Source organism: Lissotriton helveticus, chromosome 1_1 (assembly GCF_964261635.1).
Source record: "Lissotriton helveticus chromosome 1_1, aLisHel1.1, whole genome shotgun sequence".
Lineage (NCBI taxonomy): Eukaryota > Metazoa > Chordata > Amphibia > Caudata > Salamandridae > Lissotriton > Lissotriton helveticus.
In genome coordinates, this window is record NC_136057.1 from 697,078,583 (window position 1) to 697,091,969 (window position 13,387).

At 44.5% G+C, this 13,387-nt stretch overlaps 1 protein-coding gene and 1 pseudogene across 1 annotated transcript in view; both read right to left on the reverse strand.

Annotated features, from left to right (window-relative positions):
- METTL25 (methyltransferase like 25) overlaps positions 1-13,387 on the reverse strand; it is a 690,484-nt gene that overhangs the window by 566,071 nt on the left and 111,026 nt on the right. The window lies entirely within an intron of this gene.
- Positions 10,567-12,439, reverse strand: LOC144762841 (uncharacterized; annotated as a pseudogene).

Below are 13,387 nucleotides of genomic sequence, written 5' to 3' on the forward strand. Positions count from 1 at the left end.
GATCACCCCCTATGTTCCCACCAGGGAACTACGCTCTTCCTCTCAGTCCCTCCTCACCATCCCTCGCTATCGGAGAAAGAAGTGGGGAGGCTCGAAATTTGCTACCCTTGCCCCGATCCTGTGGAATTCCCTTCCCCTTGAACTCCGTTCCCTCACTCTGTACTCGCAATTTCGTAAACACCTCAAGGCTCACCTGTTCACTAAGGCCTTTGACTAAATTCCCAATAGCTTCCCTTGTCTCTTAGCCCCGGATCTTATCAGTTGTAGCGCCAAGAAACCGCAGGTGTATGTGCGCTTTACAAGTAATTTTAAACTCAAACTCAGGTGAGTACCACAGAGTTTGTTGACTTAAAGTAATTCAACACACTACTCCTGTGTCCATTCTCCTGTAACCAATTAATTATAATGAACATAACCTATCACCTCATGCTGCACACATAGCAGATCTGTCAAGTAACCCACATTTGGTGGATATTATCCTCTTTTTACTTAAATTCACCCGCCTAACAATTAAAATGCCTTCATAGACTACTTTGGGGTGACCCTCTATTTAGTGTGAGCCTAACGCAGCGAGCATGCGCTGCACTGGGAGGCTTCTTGTGAGCACTCCAAACTTCCCTGAAACATCTCCGTGTGGGTTTGGCAACTCCCACACATTCCATTGGCCTCTGCGTGTGGCTTTCAATAATAAAAGCACACAAATTGCCAAAGGGGGGTGTATGAACAACCGTTTCTCTAAATGTTCACTCCCATAGCGTTTTGGTGTCGGGAGCGAGCAGCGGCACGCATTGTGGGAGCTGCATTCCTCCCTTGTTGTTGTGGATCATGTTACTAATAAAACACAGTGCGGTCGCTTTCACTTTCGTGGCCGCACTTGTTTTCTGTTTCCATGGTTTTTGTCCTCGTTAGCAGTTCTGATTAGCACACTCATTACAGCTAGTAGTACCGGCCTTCCACAAAACCATCACGCGACCCACGGCCTTCCACCACCATGCTGCTCTTTGTTTTACAGAGCTGCTTAGTCACCAGCCCAGCCCGAAAGACTTACAACCAATTATGACTAATATTATGAAAGCCGTCTCACAAATTACTTGCTGGAAATACAGTATTCTCTTACTTGCTACACAAAATACGTAGACCGGAGAATGGTGCTCTCCGGATATTTGTGCTCTCACTCTAAGCACAAGAGGTTAGACATAAAAGAAGGATTCAGCCGCGCTTGCTGCTTTAAATTTCAAGAAGAATCTGCCTGCCATTTTACAATTGGATCTCTAATCCCAAAATTACAGCAATGTATGGCTTCATCAAATGCAATCAAGCCAAGCAACGCATACTTAAGATTTACAGAGACAATGAAAAGCTCACCGAAAGTCAGGGTATGTTACTTACTGTGTCGGATGTATTTTTTTAATGAGCGTTAGGGTAATGGCCATCTGTGTTATGTGATGCTACTGCTCGCTCACGTCTACACTGCAGATAATGTAAAGTGTTACAGAAAGCACGGAAGCCACACACTGGCATTGCATTAGTTAATATCAGCACAACACTGTATTTCATTGAAATTGGATGTATATAGCACTTACTACCGTATTTGTTCAAACCTATTTACCATTGGAATAGTGACCCGTCTTAAAAGGAATCTCACGCTCGATCCCTGCATACCCTTTTACAGACAGTAGGTTGGTACACCATTCTCCCCGTACCTAGCAACAGCACCACATTTTTCTAGTCCTTTCTTCCCCAAAATTCAAGCCCCTTTAACCTTGAGTCCACATTGGCCATATGCGCGTCAGTCATATTCAGCCAAACACTGACTAGAGAAGCACGTGTTACTCGTATGGTGGAAGCTCTGTATTTTGAGGTTCCGGTTGACGAAGTAGCTGGGTTTTTTTGTAGATGAATGATAACAGACAGGAAGGGTAGGTTGTGTTTGTGTAGGTCCTGTTCTTGTCTTTGTCGCATGTCATGGAGCTTTTGTGAGATCGCTCTGTGGGGTGGGTTTGTCTGGTTGGTGGTCATACTGCTAGCTAAGTCTCTTGAGCTACTGAGATTTCTTTTTTGTGCCCTTGTTGTTGTGCTTAGTCAACCGTGGAAAGCACCGTACTTATAAAAAAATTTTATTGTGACTTGTGTTGAGGTTTTACATTATTTTAGGAGGGACAGCATAGGCTAAACCCAATTCACAGCTGATAAATGACCAGTTCACTTGTGTGACATTTCCATACTCTCAGTGTCGTTAGGTGTGACCTTTCCACATCGTGTGACCATATGAGTGACACTTAGTAACAAACTGAACCAAGTCCTTATAATACTGTCAATGTAAGTGTTTAGCCATGCAACAGTTGATGTTGTTGCACCAAGGATATTGTGCTGCATAACTAAATAATTATACGGTCCCAAAAGCAAGACCTATAGGCTATGCCAATGCTTGTTAAACCTTGTACACACTACAAAAAAAGAGTACTCTATTCATGTAACAGGATCACCTATCCTAAAGGCTTCACATGATCCACAATTTAGAGTCAGGAGGCTGACAGGTATGAATTTACCACTGATAAGACACTTTCTGCCAGGCCCTATAGATAACCCTCGCTAGTTTGCTAAATTACACTATACACATTCCAGAGATGAACACAATGGCATACAACTTGAGAAAGAGGCTTACAATCCCACTGCCAATTAAACCATCTCTGCATGCTTCACCCCTATATTCAACTTCATTAAAAAATCAACTAACATCCTCAAAGTTTTCAGCGAAATTCTGAAAATTAACAGCCACACCTTACAAACGTCCTTTTTGCATAAAATTAGACTACAGTACTGTATTGTAACTATTTTACATAGGCACATGCCCAGACATCCACGGGCTGGAAATCTATTGTCGACAGAAACTGTATATATGAATATAGGCCCTTTGCTAATAGGTTTCCTTTTAAAAATGTTGTACGGGTTTATGAGGTAATCTGAACAGCAGTGTCATCAGAGATGTAATTTACCAGATCACGAGTGATGTAATATGTGAGCTCATAAGCAGTGCGTGGCTGAGGAGTATGTTATAGTTTGTTCACTAAATTACATCTTAACAAATTCTGTGTTTTTTTCTGTCATTAGTTTTTATCTCATTTCAAAACCTAACTATGTCACTTTAACATTTGCTTTTTGCATTGAAGTACTAGAATTTGTAATCATAATCAAAGTTGAGCATATGCCCAATCCTCTTGGCCAACCCGTGGCACAGCTTTTAGCGCAACTGGAAAGAGAACTCAAAAAGCTAGAAGCAGCAGGGATCACTGATAAAAGTGTAAAATCTAACACCACGGGTATCACAATAGCTTGTAGTGGGAAACGAAGTCAAGAACCCAGATGATGTTGCATCTGAATCAACATGAGCTTAGTGACCAAGGGGCCATCAAGAGAAAGCACCAGAGGACTGTAAACCCTCATGACAAGGTAGTGGCTCTCACTGGCATACATGGATGTTAGGATGAATGGAGTGGGCTTCACCAAACACCACTGCAGCCCGACTCATTGTACATAAGCACATTTTCAACACGTGGGGCTTTATTATTTCTGCAGGTTGAGCTTCAAAACCTTCAATGCACAGGTGGAATTTCAAAACATGGTCTACATGTCCGAGTCAATGAATCCAAAGAACTTTAACCTGTGCCTTGGAAGGCTGATATTTTGAAATACCAGAAGTCCAGAATCCAATAGTAGACAAATGTTTTTATAACTTGTGTTCTTTGGCATCTAATGAGAAAATTATGTTTAAGGCAAGCGATAGAAAGCACTGAAAATATGATGATGTTCGTTCAAAGGAAAATGAAGTTCATGCATCTCGTTAAAAGACAAAAAGATTCTGCAGTTCATTAGCCTTGAAGAGCAACATTCATTCTGTGTAGTTCTATATCATGTTTCCTGTCTCCATATTTGTTGTCTTTTCATTGGTGTCCGTCCCCTTCAGCCATTTTGTTAATTATAAAATCCCAAGTATTTAGCATCAATATTAATATGAAGCACATAAAAAAATACGACAAGGCTTTGTGTTTTGAGCTATTTGACTGCATACGGTACAGGGTCATAAATATAAAAAATAGAATGCCAAATTGCAGTCTTGATCAGTCAGCCAGCAATGGCATCCTGAACCATGGGAAGGAAGAAAAAGATTGCCACAAAAGACTCCTTTGGAATCTGGAGGACCATAGACTAAATGAACAAAAAGTAACATCAGTGCATTCAACCGAAAATGCAGTCCTTCAGTTATGCCTCGATTCTGTATGAAATCTCAAAAGACGCAAGAACTGTCTAGTACTTCAAACTGTGTTAAGAATGTGTGTACCCCCTTTTCCATAAATCCTGGCCTAATTTATAACACAATACGCCGATTGTTTGTATCTGCAATTATTTTATCATGACTCAATATTCTTTTCTAGCCACTCTGCTCCCACACACCTACCTTTAATGCAAATCAGTGCACATTCCCTTTACGAGAGACAAAGAAAGGATGTGGCATATATATATAAAGCTTTTTTCACTTAGTTAAGTGTCTTTACTTCAGGTACCGCCCGTAATGCATTCTGTGTAGTGCAACAAACAAATAATACACATTTAAAAAGGATTGCTACATAAACATCACATTGAACTAAATACATACCCAGAATACGACATTGTTACATTATGAACCATTCTCATACAGTGACATTTGAGCCCTGCCCCCTCCCATCACAACAGGATCACTCCCGTCGTGAGAGAGTACTTCACAATGGCATCAATGCAGTCGAATGTGTCCAAAGTCGGACGCTTTCTGGGAACGGTCAGGTACTGTGGGAGATTGGCTAAATCAGAGAACAGTTCACCCTCATGCCTGTAGGAACATTACCATTATTGCAGCTTTTGTAATTGAGGCCACGGTATATGGACGCTTTTATTGTCTTTAGTTTTGGAATTGCTTAACCTAATCATGCAAACGAAATAACCTATGTTAGCATCGAGTGAGGAAAATTAACAATTTAGATTACCAATTTGCAATGAAGGGCGCGACCTGATCATTCACAAACAAGTAAGGAAGGGAAAACTAGCAAATGGAACTCAGTAAATGTATTTTCCAACAGTGTGATACAACCGCTTGAAAATATGAATCCGGATGTTCTTATACTAAGTGTCGTCAGTACTGCAGGAGAGTGGCAGAGGCAACAACACATGGCACAACACATTTTACTCAACGATGGATATTTTATGGTAAGAAACTGAGGAGAGAGGAAGTAAATGAGGGAAGCATTTCCATAATCTATAATATCCATAATCTCCATAAAGAAGCACTAAAAAAACACTCCCTTTCTTCCAGCATGGATATTGTGTTACTGTAAACTAATCCCTGGAATAGCGGGTTTCCAAAGAAAAATACAAATTGGCAATGCTCGGTCTGGCCTTGGCAAGATGTTGAAATTGTATTTTTAAAGTGTATTGCAAAAACATGTGACAAACAAAGGCAGTGGCCATACGCTTACAATTAACATTTCAAATACAAAAACTAATAACCAATGCTTGTAATATAAATAGAACAGTATTTTCAAAGAAAAATGATTTCTATTGACACAAAAAAATGTACTGTGGGCCTTGAATTACTGAATCATGAAGAAAATGTCTATTCACACACGGATAACTAAAGAAGATAAAGAGTGGAAAGAAAAAATAATTGACAAAGTATTTTCCCAGCATCTCTGGTACTGAAGTGCATTTCTTTTTAGGAGGATGTGCACATTTAATCATAGAAAATTACATCACTGACTGCTTGAGAGCCAAAGTTTTTTTTGGCCAGAACTAAAAATTGTTAGACTTGTTCTGTCAATAGCAAAGCGAAATTGGGTCTAACAAATCCACCTGATCCACAGAAGCAAGTAAAAGATAAGATCAAGTTGAATATTTATTAGCACAAAAGAAAAATATTCAAAATATTCACAAAACGAGCAGACTAAATTCCCTTCAGACAGTTAATAGAGGAGCGTGATTAAATAAATACACTTACGTTGTCCAAGTTTGAACGTGTGCCACTAACATTAAGCAATTTGTCTGAGTCCTCCGAAAAGAAAAGCGCTGCTTGCCACATACGTTATTACAAGGATACCCTTTCCGAACTTTAAATCTCTCCATCGTGCAAATTAAGCAAGTACTTAAGACTCAAGAGTATAGTTTTATGTGCCCCCTAATCAGCTGTAAGAGGCTGCAGGTGAAATTAATTGACTTGGAATCCCCATTACTGAAGACTTCCAGCAATGAATCGCGAAGAATAAATGGCTGTCCCTGTTTAGGCTACAAAGTTTTAGTGACATTTAGATGCAAATTCAGAAAACGTGTGTGCATTATTCATCTAACCTGCAGGGAAGCCAGCAGTTAATAGAAAGTGGAACCAATAAAATAGAAGGTACATTTTGCCAGTTAATAAAGTACTCTGGAAAGTCCTAACAAAGATAAAGCGTTCTTTATTATCTGTTTCATGCCCTAACCAACAAATAAAATAAGCACTGGCAAAGCCAATAGGTTAAAAAAAAAGGGGCAGATTTATGAAGGCCTTGCGCCGCCGGTGCGTCATTTTTAACATGGGAAAAAGTGACGCACCGGCGGCGCAAGGCCTTCATAAATCTGCCCCATAATGTGGACGCTGCAAGTCACATCATTTTGTACACATGCGCCCCATGCATGTGAGCACCTACAAAATGAGATGAGCGCTTATTTTTTCTTTTTAGTTGCCAATCTGAGTTGAATCAGGTAAATAATTGGGTAAAGAAAAATAGTGTGAAAGTGTTCTTTTATTATTTTTAAAGCAGGTAATAAACGAAGAGGAGAAAGGAACTCGGGTGTGTGTTGGGGGTGGAAGCAACACAGGACCACACCTGGGCGGTGGCTTTTTAAAGCAAGTGAGGAAAGCAGTATTGAGGGATGAAAAAACACAGGGGCCCACTGGAGGGAAGAAGCAACATAAGGGGTGGAAACAACACGCAACACAGGTGGGAGATTACATTAATGAAAGAGAGCAATGTGAAGCTGACAGGAAGGAAGCACAGGGGTGAGAAGGCAACACAGAGGAGTGAAGAAGCACACAGGAGAGGAACACTACCAAAGCGAATGAGGTGATGGGATAAGAAAAGCACACGAGGGAGACAGCAGGAGAGCACGTGCCCTATCATAGAGTGCTTAAACAAAACAGAAAAAAGTAACACCTAATAAAGTGAGCAGGGGTAGGACACAGTAATTTGTCTGTGCTCCAGGGGCAGAACAAACACAAGAGGAGGAAGGAAAGCCCTCACAACTAACACATGATAAGCAAGTAAATGAGAATAAAAGTGAAGCCAACCAATGGTAGCAATGGGTGGGATCTCGGGCCACTGTAAAATAACAATGTCTTGCAAAAGACAGAGCATGCACTGTCATCTGCAAGACCTAAAAACAGATACATTTACGTCCACAACAAAATCTGAATGTTTTTCAGACATGTAAGGGAGAAAGGTGGCCCTGGATTCACTTTCATTCTAAAGTGTATATCTGACGATGAATTTCACACTATGGGTAACTATGTTCAGCCACTTAATATTTTGGAGTGAAAGGGAACACAGTTGCCCAAAATAAGATGTAATTGATGCTCAGCCATTCAATTCCAGCAACTGCAATAGGCCATGTCCCTTGAACTGTAAAGCGCAAGAGTCATGAAATTGGCAACATTATTTTTGTACAAAGGAGAAATCTGTTGTCTATATTGTAAAAGCATGGTGAACATTTTCTGCAATTCCAGTTTTTTTTTTTACCTCCTTTAGTATGGACAAGAAGAAATGTATCTTGAAAATGGCATGAACCTATTCCCAATTCTAACAGATTGGCAGAAGGTAGAGTAGCACAATAGCTGACCGCATTACTTTCCTGCTACCCTGATACTTTAAATACCCTCAGGACTATCCTCAACTGCTCGATCGAAAAAGGACATATTCCTATTGCCTAGAAGCATACTATAGTGAAGCCACTATCAAAGAAGCCAACAGCAAACCGTGAGCTAGCAGGAAACCACAGACCTATTTCCCTACTACCGGTAGTGAGTAAAATACTCGAAATAAATGTTAATCAACATCTGTCCAGCTTTTTGATACTCCATGACATTTACCATCCCACTCAGATAGGCTTTAGGTCTGGCCACAATACAGAGACTGCACTGCTGGTAGCCACCAAAGAACTCCGCCCCATTCTAGACCAAGGTGGCTCTGCGGCAATGATCATGCTAGACTTGAGTGCAGCCTTCAATACTTTGTCACACACCATCCTCATCCAGAGGATGCCGGATTTTGGCATCACAAGGATCACCATTAAATGGCTGGAAGCCTTTCTAGCGGACAGGAGCTTCCTAGATTGTAAAGACACCCCTGCTTCCTCTTTCCATCCGCTGTCATGTGAGGTCCGACAGGGCTCCTCCCTTTGCCCAACAATGTTTAACTTGATTGTACGCCCTCTGGCTGAAACTGTCCACTCACATGGGCTTAACCTAGTCTCATATGCTGATGACACTCAGGTTATCCTGGCCCTTGCACCCAACACCACTCAAACTACCTCCCAACTAAACTCCTGCCTCAGGGAAGTCACAGATTGGATGTCCAGCAGTAGTCTAAAGCTTAACGGCCAGAAAAGGGAGATTCTGGTGGCAGACAATATTAGTTCTTAGTGGAAGGAACTCTCATGGCCAGACTACCTGAGCGATAGCCCTAAGTCAGTCCAAGCAGTAAAAAGCCTAGGAACCTAGGAATCTGGATACACAACAAGATCACGATGGAGGCACAAGTCAAAAAATTGGCAGGCTCTTGCTTTGGCATTTTAGGATCTCTCAGGAAATTCTTGCAGACACTATTCTTCCCTACTAGAAGGATAGTGGTGCACGGTATTATAAACTCTCACCTTGATTACTGCGACTACGTGTGTCTTGGGATCCCACAATATGAGATCAAAAGGCTCCAAGTGGTACAAAATGCTGTCACAATAATTCTTCAAAAACTACCGAAGTTGCACTGGCTTCCAGTTAAAACAAGCATTTACAATGCAACGGTCTCGCTTTTGCAAACGTTAGAGCTATTGGCATTGTAAATGACAAACTTTTTATTTATGTGTTGGTTTTGAAAACAGATAAATAAATGGCATTGTCATATACAATGCCAATAGCTTAATCTCTCGCAAATGTGAGACTTATTGCATTTGCACCCATACACACACACACAGAGCCACACACACACACACACACACACACAGAGCCACACACACACAGAGCCACACACACACACACACACAGAGCCACACAGACACACAGAGCCACAGAGACACACAGAGCCACACACACACACAGAGCCACACACACACACACACAATCAATCAATCACAGAATTTGTAAAGCGCACTACTAGCCCGTGAGGGTCCCAAGGAGCTGGGGGGGGGGGGGGGTTGCTGCTACTGCTCGAAGAGCCAGGTCTTGATGAGCCTCCTGAAGGTGAGCACACACAGCCACACACACACATACACACAGAGCCACACACACACACACACACAGCCACACACACACACACACACAGCCCCCCACACACACACAGAGCCACACACACACACAGCCACACACACACACACAGCCACACACAGAGCCACACACACAGCGCCACACACACACACACAGAGCCACACACACAGAGCCACACACACACACAGAGCCACACACAAAGCCACACACACACACAAAGCCACACACACAGAGCCACGCTCCTGTCTGATGGGCTTGAAATGCCCCGAACCAGCCTCCGTAAGGAATCGGATGTTCGCGTGCCTGCAGAGTGTGACATTAGCTGAACAGTTTCACAAGGAGACCTCTTTACTTTAGGTCCTCTGAGTGTGTGTTTTAGTTTCCTTAACGCTCACTGAGACCTCTGCCGATGGGAGAGATAGCCCCTAAAAGGAAATCGATCAAATAATGTCCGCGTCTTAAAAACACTTTTTGCTTTGGAGTTGCTGCGGTCAGGAGGAGGGTTGGCGGCGACAGAGGAATAGCCATATAATTAAGATGACTGGTGTCAGAATGATAATTTTAGCGAGATGACAAGGATTCCGCCTCAACATAGGAGAGGCACAGATGCAAATGTGTTATGTGAGTGTGTGAAGCGGGAGCTTCAAGGACTTGAACAGATGAAAGTTTTGGTTCTGAGCGCCAGCATTGTCTGGATCATCCCAGGTGCAGAGTCTGGAAAGTGGTGGCACCCCTCCCCCGCAGCCTGCCCAATGAACACAGCACGTCCCCCCAACATCACATTTGTTTACTCTGGTGAAGGGCTGACCGGGGCTCGGGTGGTGGTGGTCACCCACTTACCGTTCACGTCCGCAGCAGCCGTTCCTTCATCTCACGGGCGGGGGGCGGCCGCACAGAGGACTGTCGGTTCGGCAGATGAGCTAACAGGAAGGCTTGTAAGATGTCTGAACGCCTCAGCAGTTCCACCCATGATGTAGTGCGCTGTGCACTGCAGTGCTCAGTGCCATCTCTCCCACATCTGAAAGCCATTAAGCCAAGCAGCAACACTTCCGCCTCCCCTTATTCCTGCCTGGCTTCCATTTTGAGATGTCTAGATGGGAAAACCCCGTGATGTTCGTTCCGCAGTGACACAAGGCACTGCTCCGGGAGTGAATCAAAACACGCAAATCCACGACTCCCTGCAGAGCTTGCCTCGAGTACCAGTGTGTACGCTCCAGTCTAATGTGAGGTGGTTCGGGCAAGTAGCGTAACTTCACCAAACTTATGACAGTTGGTGCAAAGAGCATGCATTCATCATCAGGGTGAGCTAGCAGGAGCAATACATGCCTAAGCCCTCCAGGAAAGGGAACACTTGGACTCATTTGGCATGGGACATGCCCTCTGGGCCTTTCAGCATTTTGGGCGTAGGACGTCTCTGGTCCTGGGGTACACAGCTTCTCTGGGCTCCTCTGGTAGATGGCATAGGTGTGGAAACCACAGCTGACTCTGCATGGGTCTCTCTGCTTTTCGTGCACTCCGTGACTCCTGGATTTTCCGCATCCTTCTGGGTCAGGGACCCCGACTGTGTCCCGAGAGGCTTATCAAAGTACTCTGAGTTGAGGGCTGGAGAGTTTTCTGGATGTTTCTGGGAGGGGGCACTGGGCCTCCAGTGGCACTTACTAGGGGATAGCCCGGCTTTCCCTGGATTCTCTGGGGAGATACACGGCCCCTCTTTGTTTTCCCGGAAGGGGATAGTGTTCCGATTATATTTCGAGTAGGGAATGCCCGAAGTCTCAAGCCCCACCTCGAAGGGGACACAGGGCATTTCAAGGCTCTCCTGTTGGGTGACACCGGGCCCCTCTGGGGTATCCTGGCAGGAGATACTGGACCTCTCAGACCTCTCCGGGCTGGAGACACCAAGACTATCTGCGTTTTCGTTGAAGGGGACATTCACCCGTGGAACCTCTGGCTTCCAGCGGAAAGGTACATCGGTGTCTTCCGTACAGGGGAAATTGTTGCTCTTACGGCTCTTCTGGGAGAAGGGACTGGTCCTCTTAAGGCATTCTGGGCCGGGGACGTGGGGCGTCTCCGATGTGGGGACACCGAACAGATTCAGAATCCCTGGACAGGGGAGGCATACCTCCTTAGAGAGGGTGGCAGCGGGCCCTGCTGTAATGGAGATGCAAAGCACTTTGGCATCGACGGCAGGCAGTGTCTTGGAACAGTCCTTTTCTGTGACCGTAACGCCTACATTTTCGGGACAGACTACTTATGCGGGTTTGAGTAAAGATGGTTCAATAAGTCCCCCAGTGCCAAGGGCACAGTATTCTTCAGTGACGGGACAACGGCAACCAGGCCTTTTAATGTCAAGGGGCCTCTCTGCGGAGGGACAACCGTCACAACGCCTCTCAAGCGAGGGCTCAGCAAGTGTCACAGGGAGGTAGCAGGGGCAGAGTGTATTCTCAGTAGAGATGCATTCGTGTCTGGACCGCTCAGTGGCTGAGCAACAAAGTATGGACTTGTCATTGGTAGGACAAGGAGTCCCATAGGAGATGCAAAGGGGCCTCTTAGTGATGGCCGGGGTGCAGCTAAATCTCCCTGAGGCAAGGAAATGGGAACTACTCTTAGCAGCAGGCCGATAGGAAAGCTTAGTGATTGAGGAGGGGCGCACGGCCTTTCTACGGTAGCACAGGGACCGGATAGGTCCCTACAGGAGCGATCACAGTGCCTCTCAGGTGAAGGCTCTCTTGACCGAGCGCAGCAAGGTTTTTCCGTATTGCCATTTATTTCAGAGGACCTCTCAGTTAAAGCAGGGCAAAGGCCCCTAGCTCTCAACCCCTTAGTTCGCTGGTAAATGACTTTGATCCAAAAGCAATAGAGAGTTAAAGTAAGAAGCAGCGTCCAGATCGGAACATAGAGCATCCCGAGCAGTAATACGGAAGTATAGCGGAATGGACAAGCTGTTCCGGGCGGAAATAGCGAGCTGAGAAAAACGTTCCGGCGTCAGAGAAAAGCGCTTGCCATGACACAGCCTTTTGTCTTTGAACCCCGTCCCTTTCAGACTGGGCGCCCCGACTTCCTGCTGGGGTAAAAGGTTCCTTATCTTCTTTATGCGGCCATCTGGACCCATAAAGAAGATAAGAAACCTTTTACTTCAGCAGTAAGTCAAGGAACCCAATCTGAAAAGGACGGGGCTTATAGAGGAAGAAGAATGTCACTAGGACCTCTTCTTCAATGGCTGGCCACCGTTTAGGAGGCCAGCCAATGGAGTAGAGGGGCGGGGCTTAACCCTCGCTAGTGAAGTTCTCCTCAAAACATAAAATCTCGCGAGCTTGACGGCACATGTGCGCAGAACGTCACGAGAGACCTAAAAAATAATTCACTTGAAGGCTCTCTGTATCGCATATTGGGTCATCCATGAAAAAGGACCACCCATCATTCGATCCCTGCTTACCCCATATGCTCCAGGAAGAGGCCCTTCGCTCTAGCAACTAGGGACTTCTCGTGGTGCCCAAGATCAAAAGAGCAAGGAATGGAGGCCACTCTTTTATTTTCCTCACCTCCAGGCTCTGGAATGCTCTTCCAGCTTCCCATCGAAGTCAGCCATTGGAAGCCCTTTACAGGAAAATGCAAAAAAAACATATTTTCTAAACGTGGCTTGAGTAAATGGTTCATCTCAGGTTCATGGAAGGGTTGTTTCGCATCAAGCGCTGCGAGGCCTGTTTGGGTAGCCATGCGCTATACAAATACAACATGAACTGAATTGAATTCTGAAACAAAAAAAATACTCCTAACTTGGTACTGCAGTTTTAGAACACGGTCAGTGGGCGCCATGTCAACAGAAAATGAATATGAACGGTTTGCTTTGTG